The sequence below is a fragment of the Dinoponera quadriceps genome, unplaced genomic scaffold (genome assembly GCF_001313825.1).
Source record: "Dinoponera quadriceps isolate SergipeBrazil2010 unplaced genomic scaffold, ASM131382v1 scaffold3289, whole genome shotgun sequence".
Classification (NCBI taxonomy): Eukaryota; Metazoa; Arthropoda; class Insecta; order Hymenoptera; family Formicidae; genus Dinoponera; species Dinoponera quadriceps.
Genome location: NW_014558238.1, coordinates 105,880 through 119,521, shown reverse-complemented (window position 1 = coordinate 119,521; position 13,642 = coordinate 105,880). Strand labels below are relative to the sequence as shown.

Here is a 13,642-nt window from a genome sequence, read left to right as displayed (position 1 = left end):
CCCCCCCCGATCTTCTATCTTCTCGGCAATCTTCGCGAAACGGAGAATAGCGCTTCCGCGCCGCGCGTGTAAATATTATTTCCCATATATTAGAATTTGCGCGATTTTTTTCAGCGCGCATATTTGCGCGCGCATGCATGTTTGAATTAGCTCTACGGCGGCTGCAAATACGGTACTTCAAACAATCGCCACCAAATAGCTTCGATCGAAACGTTTCCCCGACGTTTTCGCGACGCATGCGACGCGCATACATATGGATACGTCGCGGGGAGCTTAAGCCGAGATTACTTTCCGAAAATCAGCCCGGAACTTCGCGCAAGCGCCGCCTCGCTGTTTCCCGCCGGCGGCGCCGCGCGATCTTCGCGCGAGCGAGCAAACGAGAACGAACACATTTGCGTACAACATTATTCCGTGATGCAAGTGAAAAGGCCAATGCCGGCGCGTCCAAGTTTAGAAAATAAGTTGCCCGGATAAGGGTTAAGGATGGCCGCGACGATAAATATGTGGCCGCGGTAGAGCGAAATATACGGCGGGCGTAAAAACATCAACGCGGGCAGGAGGCCGCGGGATACGGCTGGGAAGGAAGATGAATTATTTCCGGCTACGTCCCGCCCGTAATTTCGGAGCGGAATTAATGATTGCGTGCGCGCGTGTTTTTCCTCTCTCCTCCTTTCGCATCTCATCGATTCGCTCGCAATGAAATCGACGCGATGAAATCCGATCTAAGGTAGCCCGCGCCGAATTTTCTCACCGGCGCGACGGCGCGCGTGATCCGCGCGCGAGGTAAATCCCCCCCTCCCCCCTCCACCGATTCCCCCCTCTTTCTGTTTTTTGCTCGCGCGCGCTCACTTTTCCTCGCTCTTTCGAAACGCTCTCACGCAAGTCTAATACGGATAAAAGGCTTTTTCGGCGTATCCGGCGTATCCCACGTTGTTATACGCCGCCATTTAATTGAAGAGCACACACACGCACACACATACACACGGTGCGTTATCTGAAATCCCCGCTTTTTGCGAGAAAATGAAAACTAATGTCGCGGCGCTTCCATTTTTTTAGGCTCGATATCGCGCGGATCTAGCGCGACCGAATGCAAATTACGCGCTCGAGTTCGACGATACTTCGGCGCGAATAGTAAATTTTGCATTCTATTGTGGTGGCGGGCATTAATCTCGTCTGGTCTAAACGTAATGTATCTCGTTTCTCCCCGCAATAACGTACCGTAACAACCGCGCGCGCGCGCACCGTTTCTTTCCAATACTACGTGATCGCGCACGTAATGTCAATATGGTAATTAGAATCATAAAAGCACGACGGATTCCGCCGAATTTATTCAATTCCTTTTTTTCCCCCTTTTTGATTCCCTTCTTCTGTGTTTTCCTGCACGGTGCGCCGAGCGCATGTGTGTCCTTCTTTTCGGTCCCATCGGAGCCGAGCCGTTTAAAATTTCACGCGCCTGTACTCGATGGCAATCTAGGGACAGGTCGAATTGCATTGTGTGCCTTTATACGAGATGTCGGAATGTCCATCGTTTGCGGATAGAATGTATCAAACTAGACGGGAAAGCTGTTTATTGTGGCTCTCACGCAGCCTTCATCATTAAGATATTTGATTAAAGACAATGGACGAATCGGCGCGCCCCGTACGGCAGGACAAATCTGAAAGGACGATGAGTTAAGTAAGTCAATTTTTACCCAAACGATGGAACCTTTCTTACGCATGTTTTCTTTTTTTTTTTTTACACTTTTTGACGTGCTGAATCATTTGCAAACGTTAGTTTTACAAGCTAAACTAATGGGAAAGTAATGAAAATCGCATTTAAAGTAATACAGTCGAGATCTGAAGAAAAACTCGAGAATACGTAACATTTTCTTACATTCTTTTCGTCTTTTTAAGCTTCTTTTCCTCTCATTACCTTCAACCTCGCTCTTCTACTCTTATTTAACCAAACATCGCTCGACCTAACATCATCGAAAGGTAAGCTTCTGAAATCTAGGGTGTTGATTAAGCGTAAATTTTTAAGGCCTAGGAAATCTAGAATGTTACTTAAGAGGTCAGCAGTAGGTCTTAAAGGCGTTCTACAATACATCGCAAACGCCCAGTCGGCAGTCACGAAGAATGGCAACTATTACTTACAAAGTGCTATTTCTGGTTGCAATGAAATGTTATGATCGCGCAAGTCGCTGTCGCCAAGAAGTTAAAAGTTTGGCAATTCTCCTTTAGCAACTGTCAATTGCACCCGAAAATAGCACTTTGTAACTAGCAGTTGCCATCCTTCGTGACTGGCGATGGGGCGTTTACGACGTATTGTAGAACGCTAAAAGCGTAAAAGCTCTTTAGGCTTTTGGCGTTCCTAAGGACCGTCTACAATAGCCGCAAAGTATGCAGTAAGACGTAAGCTGACTGACCAACTCTGGATTCCATACATTCTAAGAATAAGTCGACTGTGGCTGGTCAATTAGCCTATTGCTTACGTATTACTTCATACTTTACGACTATTGTAGACGGACTTTTAAAGCGCTCACTTTTAGCAGATTTACAAGGATTTTGTCTTTTCTTCCTTGTTAGACTTAATAACTAGACTTTTCGATGTGACAGATTTCACTTTATTCTAAATTCGTCTTTGTATCCAATTTGTATTGTAAAATAAAAGTTTTAAGGAAGTTTTTGTGTTAAAATAGAAAGAAAGATCAATAAGATGGCAGGGCGGTATAATGAACGAAAATATTTCATCAGTTTACTTATTAGCCATGAAAAAGGCTTAGATGTCATAGCGGCATATCGAGACTTATAATTAATCATGGCTCTATAGGTCGAGCTTTTCTCATGTAGAACTTCAGAAAGTTACAAAAATAATAATAAAAACTAAATGAATGGTAAATTAAGAAAAAAGTTGGATCTGCGCATGACCACTGCCATCATCAGTCTGATCCAATGAAATCACTTCCCTGGCGGCAACCAGTATACAATAACTAAAAACTGATAATATATTTATTAAATACAAACTATTCATAAAAGACCCAAAAAATATGCAAAATACCACGATTTTTACAATATTTTTTCTCGACGTGGGTCTGCGAGACATATGATGTTATTTAACCGCCAAAATCACATTCAGGTTACCGTCGAAGTTAATTGTCCGCAACGCTTTACTTATCGGCGATGAAAGAAAGGGGCACAGACGTGTGCGGGAGCGCGTGCCAAAATGATTGCTTTTCATTTCGTGTCGTTCGACTCGTGAGCGGGTTGCAGCCAGGTAGATACAGGTGTCGTCCCAGCGCGAACGCGCGACATTTGCGACGACGCGCGCCGCCGTTTATACCGCATTCGTCAAACCGAGGTGAATGACTGACGCGGAGCACGTGGGCGAAGCAGCCACGTTGCTGGGCGACAGAGTGGGGATAAGGCCGCGGAGTGGGGGCAAGGCCGCGCTGCGTGCTGTCACGTGGCTGTACGTACGGGCTTCCTGGAAATACTACGGAACGCGATCGTTCATCGCTTTGCGGCCACGCGTCGCGTCGTTCCGCGCATGACCTACCCCACAGCGGCAGCACCGGCCGATCGAAAGCGCGAATCGATAGAAACGTCAATAACTCCGTTTCTGGACGTCGTAGCGACTTGAAGCAAAAACTGCCGGAGAGGGAAAATCACCGCGCTTCCGATGAGATCGTTCCGCTTCGAAGTAAGGATTATTTAGCGTGATTATGTGAATGCGGGAGACGGCCGGTTTTTGCGTTCGCGTTAAGGTGGAAAGATCAACGCGAAACTTCGGTTCGGATTTGTAACGCAAAGGGTCAGTCTCGTGTTTTTAACGGGCACAAAGTTAAGTATAAGGTTAAAAGAAAAAAGAAACATAATAATAACCGGGTGAACTTTTATATTTATTATTTTATTTCTATTGAAAGATTATTGCAATATTTTTTGACAATAATTTTATTTCTAATCATTAAATATTAATTTCATGGTAAAATTTATTATTAAAATTTAATATTTGTTTTTAAAATAAATGTATTATTAAAATATATTTTATTATTAAAGTATTAATTAAAAGTATCGACGAGTGACTTTTTAATGCGTTCTGATCTGCATATGGCAGATGTCATACTTAAATTCAGACGCCCTCTACAGTTATACGCGAGAGGTAACGCGTGGTTCGTGTAACCGCTTAATACATAGTAGTCGTCGTCGTCGCAAACGCGCCGCACCAGCGGATTACAAAATTTTAATTATGCGTCGCGGTCGCGATTTTCCGGCACGGCTCGAGAAAGGATGATTAATTGTGCTGTACGTTATAGAACGTTATAGAACGCTGCCGCCATGGAACACGCGCGCTAGATGTTAGGTCGCGACGTGCATACGCGCGCGAGTATGCACCGAGTATGCGCAAGCACCCCGGCCTCCGGAGAGTCCAGACGTGTTCTTGCGCGAATCGGACTTTTAGATCGATCGTTCGCAAGTACCAACGCATGTGAGTGTTTCTGTGTGTGTTACATGTGTGTGCACGCCATTTCTCCCGAGTCGAAAGGAGGAAAAGATATCGATGTCCGTACAAAAAGTGTCGCGTTCTTCTATCGTTGCGTTTTTTTATAATACGCATACAAATTTGCGAAACTGCAAGGTACACTCGCGAATATTGTTTTTACGTAAATCAGTAGTACATAGTATTGATAATAATATTAGTAATAAATTGATAGTAAATTACTAAGCAAATTGATGGATATAGTCCAGTAATCGAGAAGTGACAATATGCGGCACTTCTTGTTTTTAGCAGTTTCAAAGAGAAGTGTACAGTCCCGAGCCTTCGTACTTTCGATACGTTGAAGCCCACCGATGTCACCAATTGAAACATTTATTTTTTTCTTTCAGAACTGCCAGAGTTTGCGGCCACAAGGATGGACGTGGTTCCTGAGGATGCAGTATCGCGGATGCCGCACCAGAGGATCGGTAATTTTAGACATAATCTTCTGTTTAATTCTTTGCCGTCACACAAATCGAAATACAACCGGAATGAAAATCGCTTAGTCACAAAGATTGCAAAGGATTTACGCGTTTATATTTACGCGCTATTGTTTCTTGAAACCATACCATATTTTTTGTTCAAGACTTGTAGCAGAACACCTGCGCAACCAGCCCTGAGTTCCTGTTTCGGTGAGTCAAAAAAGCATGTGTGAAAAATGACATGAAAATTTAAGGTGATGGGTATAGCACGCTCTTATATCTAAGTAATTTCGATTTTCGTGGTGCAACCTTTACGGGGGACTTCACTCTTAAAAGTTAATTATAGTTTAACGATATTTTCCATTTTCGAGAAATTCCGTGACAATTATACTTTTTTTTGCGTCAAGAGTGAAGTCTCTTTTGTGGGAATATCTTAAGTTATTCTAATTCTATTTTATCTGTTATATTAATAATTGAAAACAATCTATAAGAATATCGAAAGTAAAAGTGAGGCTATTAAAATAGCCGCATAGAAAATTTTTCAGGATTAATAAGAATGGGATTCCTAATTGGTATCGCGATATGTCACGCCTATTTGGGACAAGTTGTGGGATAAGTAATCTGAATCTATGCTATATTCGCAGGGAATGTTGGGAAATTTCCATACGGCTCTCCTCAGATATTGCATATTTGATCAAAGTAGCTGCTGTGATAATCTAATAAATAAGTTAAATAAAAGACCCTCCATATAGAGTTCAGTAGTACGCGGTATCGTGCGTTTCGTGTCGAGTTTAAGAGTAAAAAGAAAGGAAAAACTCGGGTGAAATAATAATATTCACGACGGTGAGACCGTGTTTCACGACTGAAACAGTCGCAAACGTTTTCCACGGCGTTCCCTCTCCGCCGTTTCACGCGAAGATGATAAATTTAAACTCGTAACGGGCTGTGAAAAAAAAAACAAAATCCTTTTATTTCCCTTTCTTTCGCACTTTTCCACGATCGATGACTTTTCGAGCCTGATACGAGGCCGCGCACGTGCGCGGCTGCTGTTTGCACACACGTGCACGGATATCAGGGCGAAACGAGCCGGTAATATACGCTCGTTATGTACGTTATCGTAACGATCCTTCGGATGCCGGTAAGCGGCGAAGCGGCCGGAATAAATTGATTGTCTACATTTCATTTCACCATCGCCGTTTATTATGCCGTAATTAACGAGGCCGATGTCGAATTAATGGAAGTGTGTCCCGTCCCTCCCTCCCCCGGCCCCCCGGTTCTCCTCCTGCGCTCCGGCGCGCCGGCCTTTCTAACGATCATAATGTAATCGATGCCACCGGCGTGTACGTAGCAAATATGTTTAGGAATATCACGGCGCGTCGACAAAACGACCGGGTTATACGGCTATAATGATCGGCCGGCGCGCGCGCACCGCCATTGTAATCGGCCCGCGCGATCCAAATATCATCGCCGCGCCGTATTTGCGATCCGTCATTATCCGCGTTATCGGATTATTTTTAACCGTACCGCCTCTCCAAATCAGATTTCGCGCCGCTCGTTTCCGCCGGCCGCGGGACATTAATGCGAATAAAAGGATAATAATAAAACGTCACGCGCGTGATTTATTCAATGTCCGGCTGAATATTCGTTTTTCGAAAAGGCAGCTATTCCTTTCGCGCGCGCGCGATTTTTTTGTTTTAATCCGTCCGAACGGACGGCGACGACTTGGCCGCCTCGCTTTTCACGCGCGCCCCGCTCTCTTTCGTCGGGAAAGTGCCCGCAAATGTTTCACGCGTCGATTGTTTCAAAGGATTTTCCCGCGATATAACGCCGGGACAGAAGCCGACAAAACGCCGCCGCGGCGATCAAAGTGTCCGCGCGATCACTGACTCTCCGCCCGGTGTTTTTTTTTCCCTCCCTTTTTTTATATATACATTTTTATCAAAAATCCATTTCAAAAGCGGCACACCGGCCGCTGCCTCGCTTCCCCGTGTTTCGGCGCGCCCCGCTATTGCGATTAATTTGATAATTGATAAACGGCGCGCGGTGTTTTCTCTTTCTGCAAATAAAGCGGCGATCTTTGACGGGGGATCGCGAAGAGATGTGCTCTTCGAAACGAGCCGGATCGATTCCGCCAGTTTTCCATCCCTTTTATTCAAGGGGGAAGACAATCTGTAGAGGATAAAAAGAATCACCTTTCTTTTCCCTTTTAGTCTTAAAATAATAGTGTACTTAAGATTATTTCGCTGCATGGCTCGAAATTCGAAGAACTGACGAAGTTACTAGGACTAATTTTGTGCGAATATGTCGGAGCGGACACCGATATATATATATATAGCCGATTCCAGGCTTTGTTTAACGCCCTTGGGCGCAGATGTATTCTATTCGTCTTAGTGCAACGGTCTGTTAGAACGATGTTTGGACGATTTCAATCAAAACAACAACGAAAGCCTTAACGACGTTATACGGCAGGTAGCTCCGAAAGCGCTATTCAGCGGCACTTCAGTTGCACTTCAGTCGCACAAACCGCGGCTGACATTGCGACCGTAATATTTAACAATGGATACACCGGGTTACTACGAATGTTCGAATTTGCGGCTGTAAATATCCAGGATTATTTGCGAAAATATTGCGACGAGAAAGACGCGCATCGCATCTACTACGTCGCGCGTCACATACGAGACGCTGCCCGCGGAGTTTCAAGCAGCAATATTGAAGATTATTTCATACAAGAGGGAGATTTTCTTACTGAAGACGATTTATTCTGTGTTCCGGGAAAATCTGACTAAAATAAGATAACCGTTGTAATAAATAAATGGAACTAAAACGCGTCTTTCCTCGAAATGAGTTTTCTCAACCGCGTTGACGGCATACCATCTGAACTGTTAATAACATCGACATGCGGTTTGCGTGAAAATGTGTGTAAAAGGATGCTCTAGAAAACAATTAATATAGATATTTCATAGAAAACAAATCAATCAGATTCTCAAACTAGGAGCTTCAAAGCATCACGTTCTCATATTTATTTTTCTGCGTAAGTTTTGTGTGGTTTAAGAAAAAAACCTGAAAAATTCTCCCCAAAAATCGATACCGTTTTCTCGAACTGGCGGTGCTTCTTTTTTGTTAATAAACAAAAACCTTGACTTTTGAGAACGTCATGTAACGCTTTGAAGCTTCTAATTTAAGAATCTAATTGATTTGTTTTCTTCGGAAGACCATTCTTTAACAACCAATAACTGTGTAATAAATCAAGATAAGCGTCTTTTTACGAAAATATCCGGGAAATCTTACACTAGTCAACGCAGAAAACTATTTTCCTCTGGTCACAGTTTTCTAAAAAAAAAAAAAAAAACATTGTCGAATATACCTCTGTTTTTAGTCCTTCGCTCTTCTCCCTTAACCGACTCATTGAAACGCGACATTCCCGCAGCCGTGGTTCGCTATATTTTTGAATTTCAAGACTTCGTTGTTTCAAGTTTCGCCGGGAGCGTATTTATCTCGATAAACAGGAGCAAAAGCGATGGACTCGCGTTCCGTTTTATTCGGCGGAAAAGAGAAGAAGGAAATAGTACGGTTTCCAAAGACAACGGTATGATAGGGTCCGCGCGCAACTGCGTCGAATTGATAACGAAGCCGGCCTTCGTGCGCCCGCCGCTTGGAATCCAACTGTGCGGATAGATTTAGTGTCTGACTGGAAACTGTAAACGAATAGGGCGCCGCGTAAACGGATAGTGTAGGAACGGGCTAGCTAAGTTCGAGTATAAATTCTCCGGCCCATGGAAAGTGTACTTTTGGCTTCGTGGCGCGCGAGAGGAAGTGCTTCGTTCCGCAAACAGTTTGATTGCGCGGTTACGCGACCGGCTATCGTATTACTTTATCCCCGGCTTAATGCCTGCCTCATCTCTCCTCCCGGCACGACGTGCTCTCCCCTTCGCCGGAGAAATAAATCCAGTTACATATTTCGCCTGGCATAACACGCCGCTTACGTAACGAGGCGAACTTTTCGCTCCTTTGATTAACCGGGGGGAAAGTCGCGTAGATCACGGAGCTAGCTGGTAGTCTGCGTCAGTGTTCTCGAGTGTCCTCGGCAAATATTTCTTTCCCCCGTCTATATTTGACCACTTTAACGCATGTTCAAAGAGAGCCCGCGGCTCTCTTTCTCTCGTGTGAGCGAGTGAGTGAGTTCGCGGCACAGCTCATCGAGTCATCGCGGATAAACGCGAATTCCTTTTCCGAGCGCGGAGGACCGTCTTTCTTCCTCTCTCTCTCTCCCTATCTATCTATCTCCTTTTCTCTCGCAAACGAGAGACAAATCGCTCGGTTTATCAAAGAGTGAGTTTATCAGGGCGTCGCGGCGAACGTAGCTTTTTCCGCGAGCGAAATGTCGCTTTCTGAAAACAGGAAGCAGGCGATCTCGCGGATGACGTCGCCGGCGAGCTTGAAGAAGATATATATCAATTTTGCGAGATCAGTCCGCGCGACGATATCCTTCCGTTCCCATCTTTTCTCCTCCTTCTTGTCGCGCTGCCCGGGAAGGCGGGTCAGCTTTTGGTCGATCTTCCAGGCACGGTTCTGCAAAATATGTCCCCTTTAAACGCCGCTGTCGTTTGTAACATAACAGAGAGAACGACGCTTTCCAGAATCTTGGGCCGGGAAATAAATCACGCTTCAGCCCCGGACGCGGACGTGTCCTAATTCCGAACAGATGTCCCGGAAGCCGGATAAAATAATCTGAGATCTCCTTTTCGCGTCATCGGGAATTATTTTGAAAGAGATAGCCGTTCAAAAATAGAAAGAGAGAAAGAAAGGAAGGGAGAAATGGCGCGTCGCCGAAATTCCAGAGGAGCGATCGCTAGCTGCGCGCGAGCGACGACGGGTTTGATTTTCTCCAAATAACGAGACGCGTTGCTGACAGAGAGAGAGAGAGGGAGAGAGAGAGAAAGAGAGAGAGAGAGAGAGATCACTTTTTCATATCAAAATTAGCGCCGATTTAAAATTAACAATAGCGATTATATTGAAATAATGGACTGAGAAAAAGGATTACCGTTCAGATAATATTTACTTGATCCAAGTAAAATGATTACTCCAATATGCTTTGGCAAATATTAAGTTAATTAAATATTGGCTAAAAGTAGAAATATAATTGACTATATATAATATATTTTTTTTTTCGTGTAAATAGACATTTACTTGTGCGTGTTAAAACAACGGGCCATTCAACAATTACGTCACACCACGGGGGGGGGAGCAGAACTTGCGCGACGGTCTGTGGTGGCGGGGAGGGGAAGAGTAAAGGCCATATTGAAACGTCGCATTGGACGGCATAATTTTTAAGGAGAAGTAACAGGTCGACAATCTTCAAAAAATAGATGAAAATAGAATTTTGGGAGTTTTGACATTTTTTTTAGAAATATGAAGTAAGTAGAATATGTATATCCAGTTGCATTTGAATCTGCCGGGACTATTAACAAAGTTACGGAACTTTAAATGGAGCATACTGTTGTGGCATACTAATATACGCCTCGTATCCTTCGTATGCCTCTGAATAGGACATATTCAGAAATGGGGAAATATTCATGCATATTCAATAAGAGTCATAGAGTGGGGAAAAGACTCCGTGACTGTAGAAGGAATACGAAGGCTTAAGAGATAAAGACAAGCTTACAGCGACATTAACTGACAAATTAACAATTTATTACGGACTTGCGATCGGACAAAATTGTCAATCTGTAGACAATGTGAAGAAAGTAATTGGGGCCACCGTTTATTACCGTATGATGTTAATTGGACAAACAACCAGAGCATCAGTATTGTCCGCAAAGCGCGGATTTATGATGTAACCGGCAGCGTACGAAGATATTAGATCAATATAAACATAAGCTCGCTCTTCATGACGTAGTTGCTACTGCAATTAAGCTAATTAATATGGATTTAAACAATGATGGCTTTTAGAGCGGTACATTAGAGGCTTCTCTCAAAGCAATAATGAGAGCTTGCATAATATTATATAACGTGGCTTTAACAATAGCCTGAAGTTTTTTTTTTCTTAATAAAAATCGCGTTTTTGTTCCCTAAGGCGTAATTATCGGCCCTTTAAAACGTTTGTGACAAGTATCAAATTCATAATATGGAAAATATCACAGAGAGAGAATCAATTTTCTTTTTTTTTAATACTTATTGGACAGAAAAATCTAAATTTAAAACTATTAGGTCTCTTCAATGGAAAAGAAGTATTATACAGTTCTAATAAATACTCCCTTAAATTTAGAACCATTTCACACTTACACTCAGTAATTCATTTACAAATTAAGATATTACTGCGTTCGAGTAACTATTTACTACAAGCTATTGAAATATATTCAAATTGATCGAAATATTACCTGACTTAAGAAGCTGAAAAAGAGATAATTACGTTTACTTGATTCTAGCCTTTCTATATACCGATGATTTTAATTATACCAGATGTTAATCGAGGTCCCGTAAATCGAGAGTTCTATTGACAGACGGCCGAGAACGCAGCGCTACGGTACGTTCTCGTCAATCGCGTTTCCGGAGCGCTCGGATCGTTTCACGCGGATTTCGCCGGCGATTTTCGCTCGACTCTTGTTTCCAGTCACACGTCGACGCGGGTGGGGGGGGTTAATGAGGGCTAATTCGGCGAATGTCAAATTAACACACGCCGAGGGACCCTCCGCTCTTTAATCCTCTCGCCGTATTATGCGGCGTTAGTGTAATATCAATAAACCATCAGCAAACACAATGCATGAATAGCTGAGCTACCTCTCGAAACCGGCTTAAGATACGCGCCCCCGGTAGCGCGCTCGCCCGAATATATATATTCGGCTATCACGGGCTGCGGGAGTTACAACGGTGGCCACGGTATTAAGGGGCAAATGAAGTTACGAGGTTGCGGTTTGCTTGGGTCCGTGCTGCGCTATAACGACGGAATACCTCCGCGTCGTTTACCCGCTCATATTCGCATTAAGCCCGTGTTCCGAACGCGACGAAAATCGTCCCGCCGAAAGTGAATCCGGCTAGTTCGCCCGCTCGACGCTAAATCTCGAAATGAACACGCGAATGAGCTTTTTGGAATAAGTACAACGTACGACTCCCTTCGCCGCTCCGCTCGCGAATTTTCCGACGGAACTAACCGTCGTTTTCTCTCGCGTTCTCCACCTCCCCTCCCATCCCCCTGCCGCCGCCGCCGCCGTGGATGTTCGTACTTGATAACTTCGCACACGCGCGCACACCTGAAAAGTTCCGTCGAGCTCGTTCGCTCGCTCGCTCGGCGACGAAAGCCTGCCGCCGAATGCGGCGAATAATCGCGCTCCGTCCGACAATTTCCCGCGCTATTAGACATACTTAAGTGCCGACGTCGCCGGCAGTTTGCGGGAGTCGTCGCGTCTCTTCTCCCGAGGAAAAGCGCGCGCGTCATCCGCCGGCCGCGATATGCAAAAGAGGACAGCGAGGATTACCGCCGCGTTTTCTGAAACACCTCGCCAGCCGCGATATGCAGATCCCGGGAAGGAGAGGATCTTCGCTCTCCCTCCCCTCGTCTTTCATCCCCTCGGTGCGCCACCGTTCACGCGGTATCTCCGAGCCGCTCGCCTAGCCATTAGGCCTGTACGTAGCCATCGCGTCAAAGTGGCGCGCAATGCGGTTGGCACTTCTGCCAAACGATAACTGCGCGACCCCGAGCATCCCTCCGGCCCGTCGCGACGGACCGAAGCACGCGCAGGGAGGGTCGCGCAAATGAGGCTGGAAGAATGAACGGCAAAGAGGAAAGTGTCATTTGAAGAGATTCGCCGGTAACTGGGCGCCCAACCCCGCCGTCACTCGAGAGTCCCGTTTAATTTGCTCGCTGGCGAAATTAGCACCGTCGCGTATCCGCCCGTGTCCGCGATGGCGACAGCGGGCTTCATCAATGCCGACTCCCGTCCCTCGGATATACACTGTATATTTCCGATTGGGCGCGTTATTTCGGAAACGTATTCATTCGCTCGCCGTGACCGCCGCCTCGAAGCTGCCTCGCCGGCGATTCGTCGAATTATCAAGAATCGTGGATGCGCAAATATCGCGTCTGATCGGCGATTTTCGATGTCCTGATTGATCTTTCAAATCAATTCAGTAGTACCTTAAGAACGACGCGATGAGGAAGAATATTCGAAAATAGTGAAATACCCGCTCCGAACGAGCGAGACATTCGCTCTACGATCGGAGTGGAATATTCACTCTTGTGAAAAGTGAAGTGTCGCCTCCGTTCCGAGTGTTGTCACGCACGGAGTGAATTCTCACTCGTCCGGATTCGCTCCGAGAAATTCAGAGAGCGATATTTCCGATGTCGTACGCAGAGACATACGTGTTAATGTGAGACTGGAGCCGACTCTCCAGGGAGGACACTTTCGTTATTACGCGCGAACACAATCACACTTATCGGCGTTAGCCGGGGCGCGCAGGCCGCGTAAATAGCGGAACTCTGCGGAACGAGCGGAGGCTATTAACGCGGCTCGCGCGTACTCGCCTCGCTCGCCCGCTCGATGTAACCTACCGCAGAACTATTACATGTACACCGTCTCATAATTAGCCTGGTAAGGCCTACTTAGCGGAGACCCCGATAAAATTTCCAACCTCAACCACCCTTCGCTTCCCGGCGTCGGGAAACGACCTTCACAAACGCGACAAATGAGAAGTACCCGGGGGGGGGGGGGGG

General features: G+C 45.4%; 1 protein-coding gene across 1 annotated transcript in view; it reads left to right on the top strand.

Annotated features, from left to right (window-relative positions):
- Positions 1-4,869: 4,869 nt before the first annotated feature.
- LOC106749745 (phytanoyl-CoA dioxygenase) overlaps positions 4,870-13,642 on the top strand; it is an 88,134-nt gene continuing 79,361 nt past the window's right edge. The window contains exons 1-2 of the mRNA XM_014629480.1: positions 4,870-4,941; positions 5,100-5,145. The gene's annotated coding sequence lies outside the window, so the exon portion shown is untranslated. The remainder of the gene's footprint in view (positions 4,942-5,099; positions 5,146-13,642) is intronic.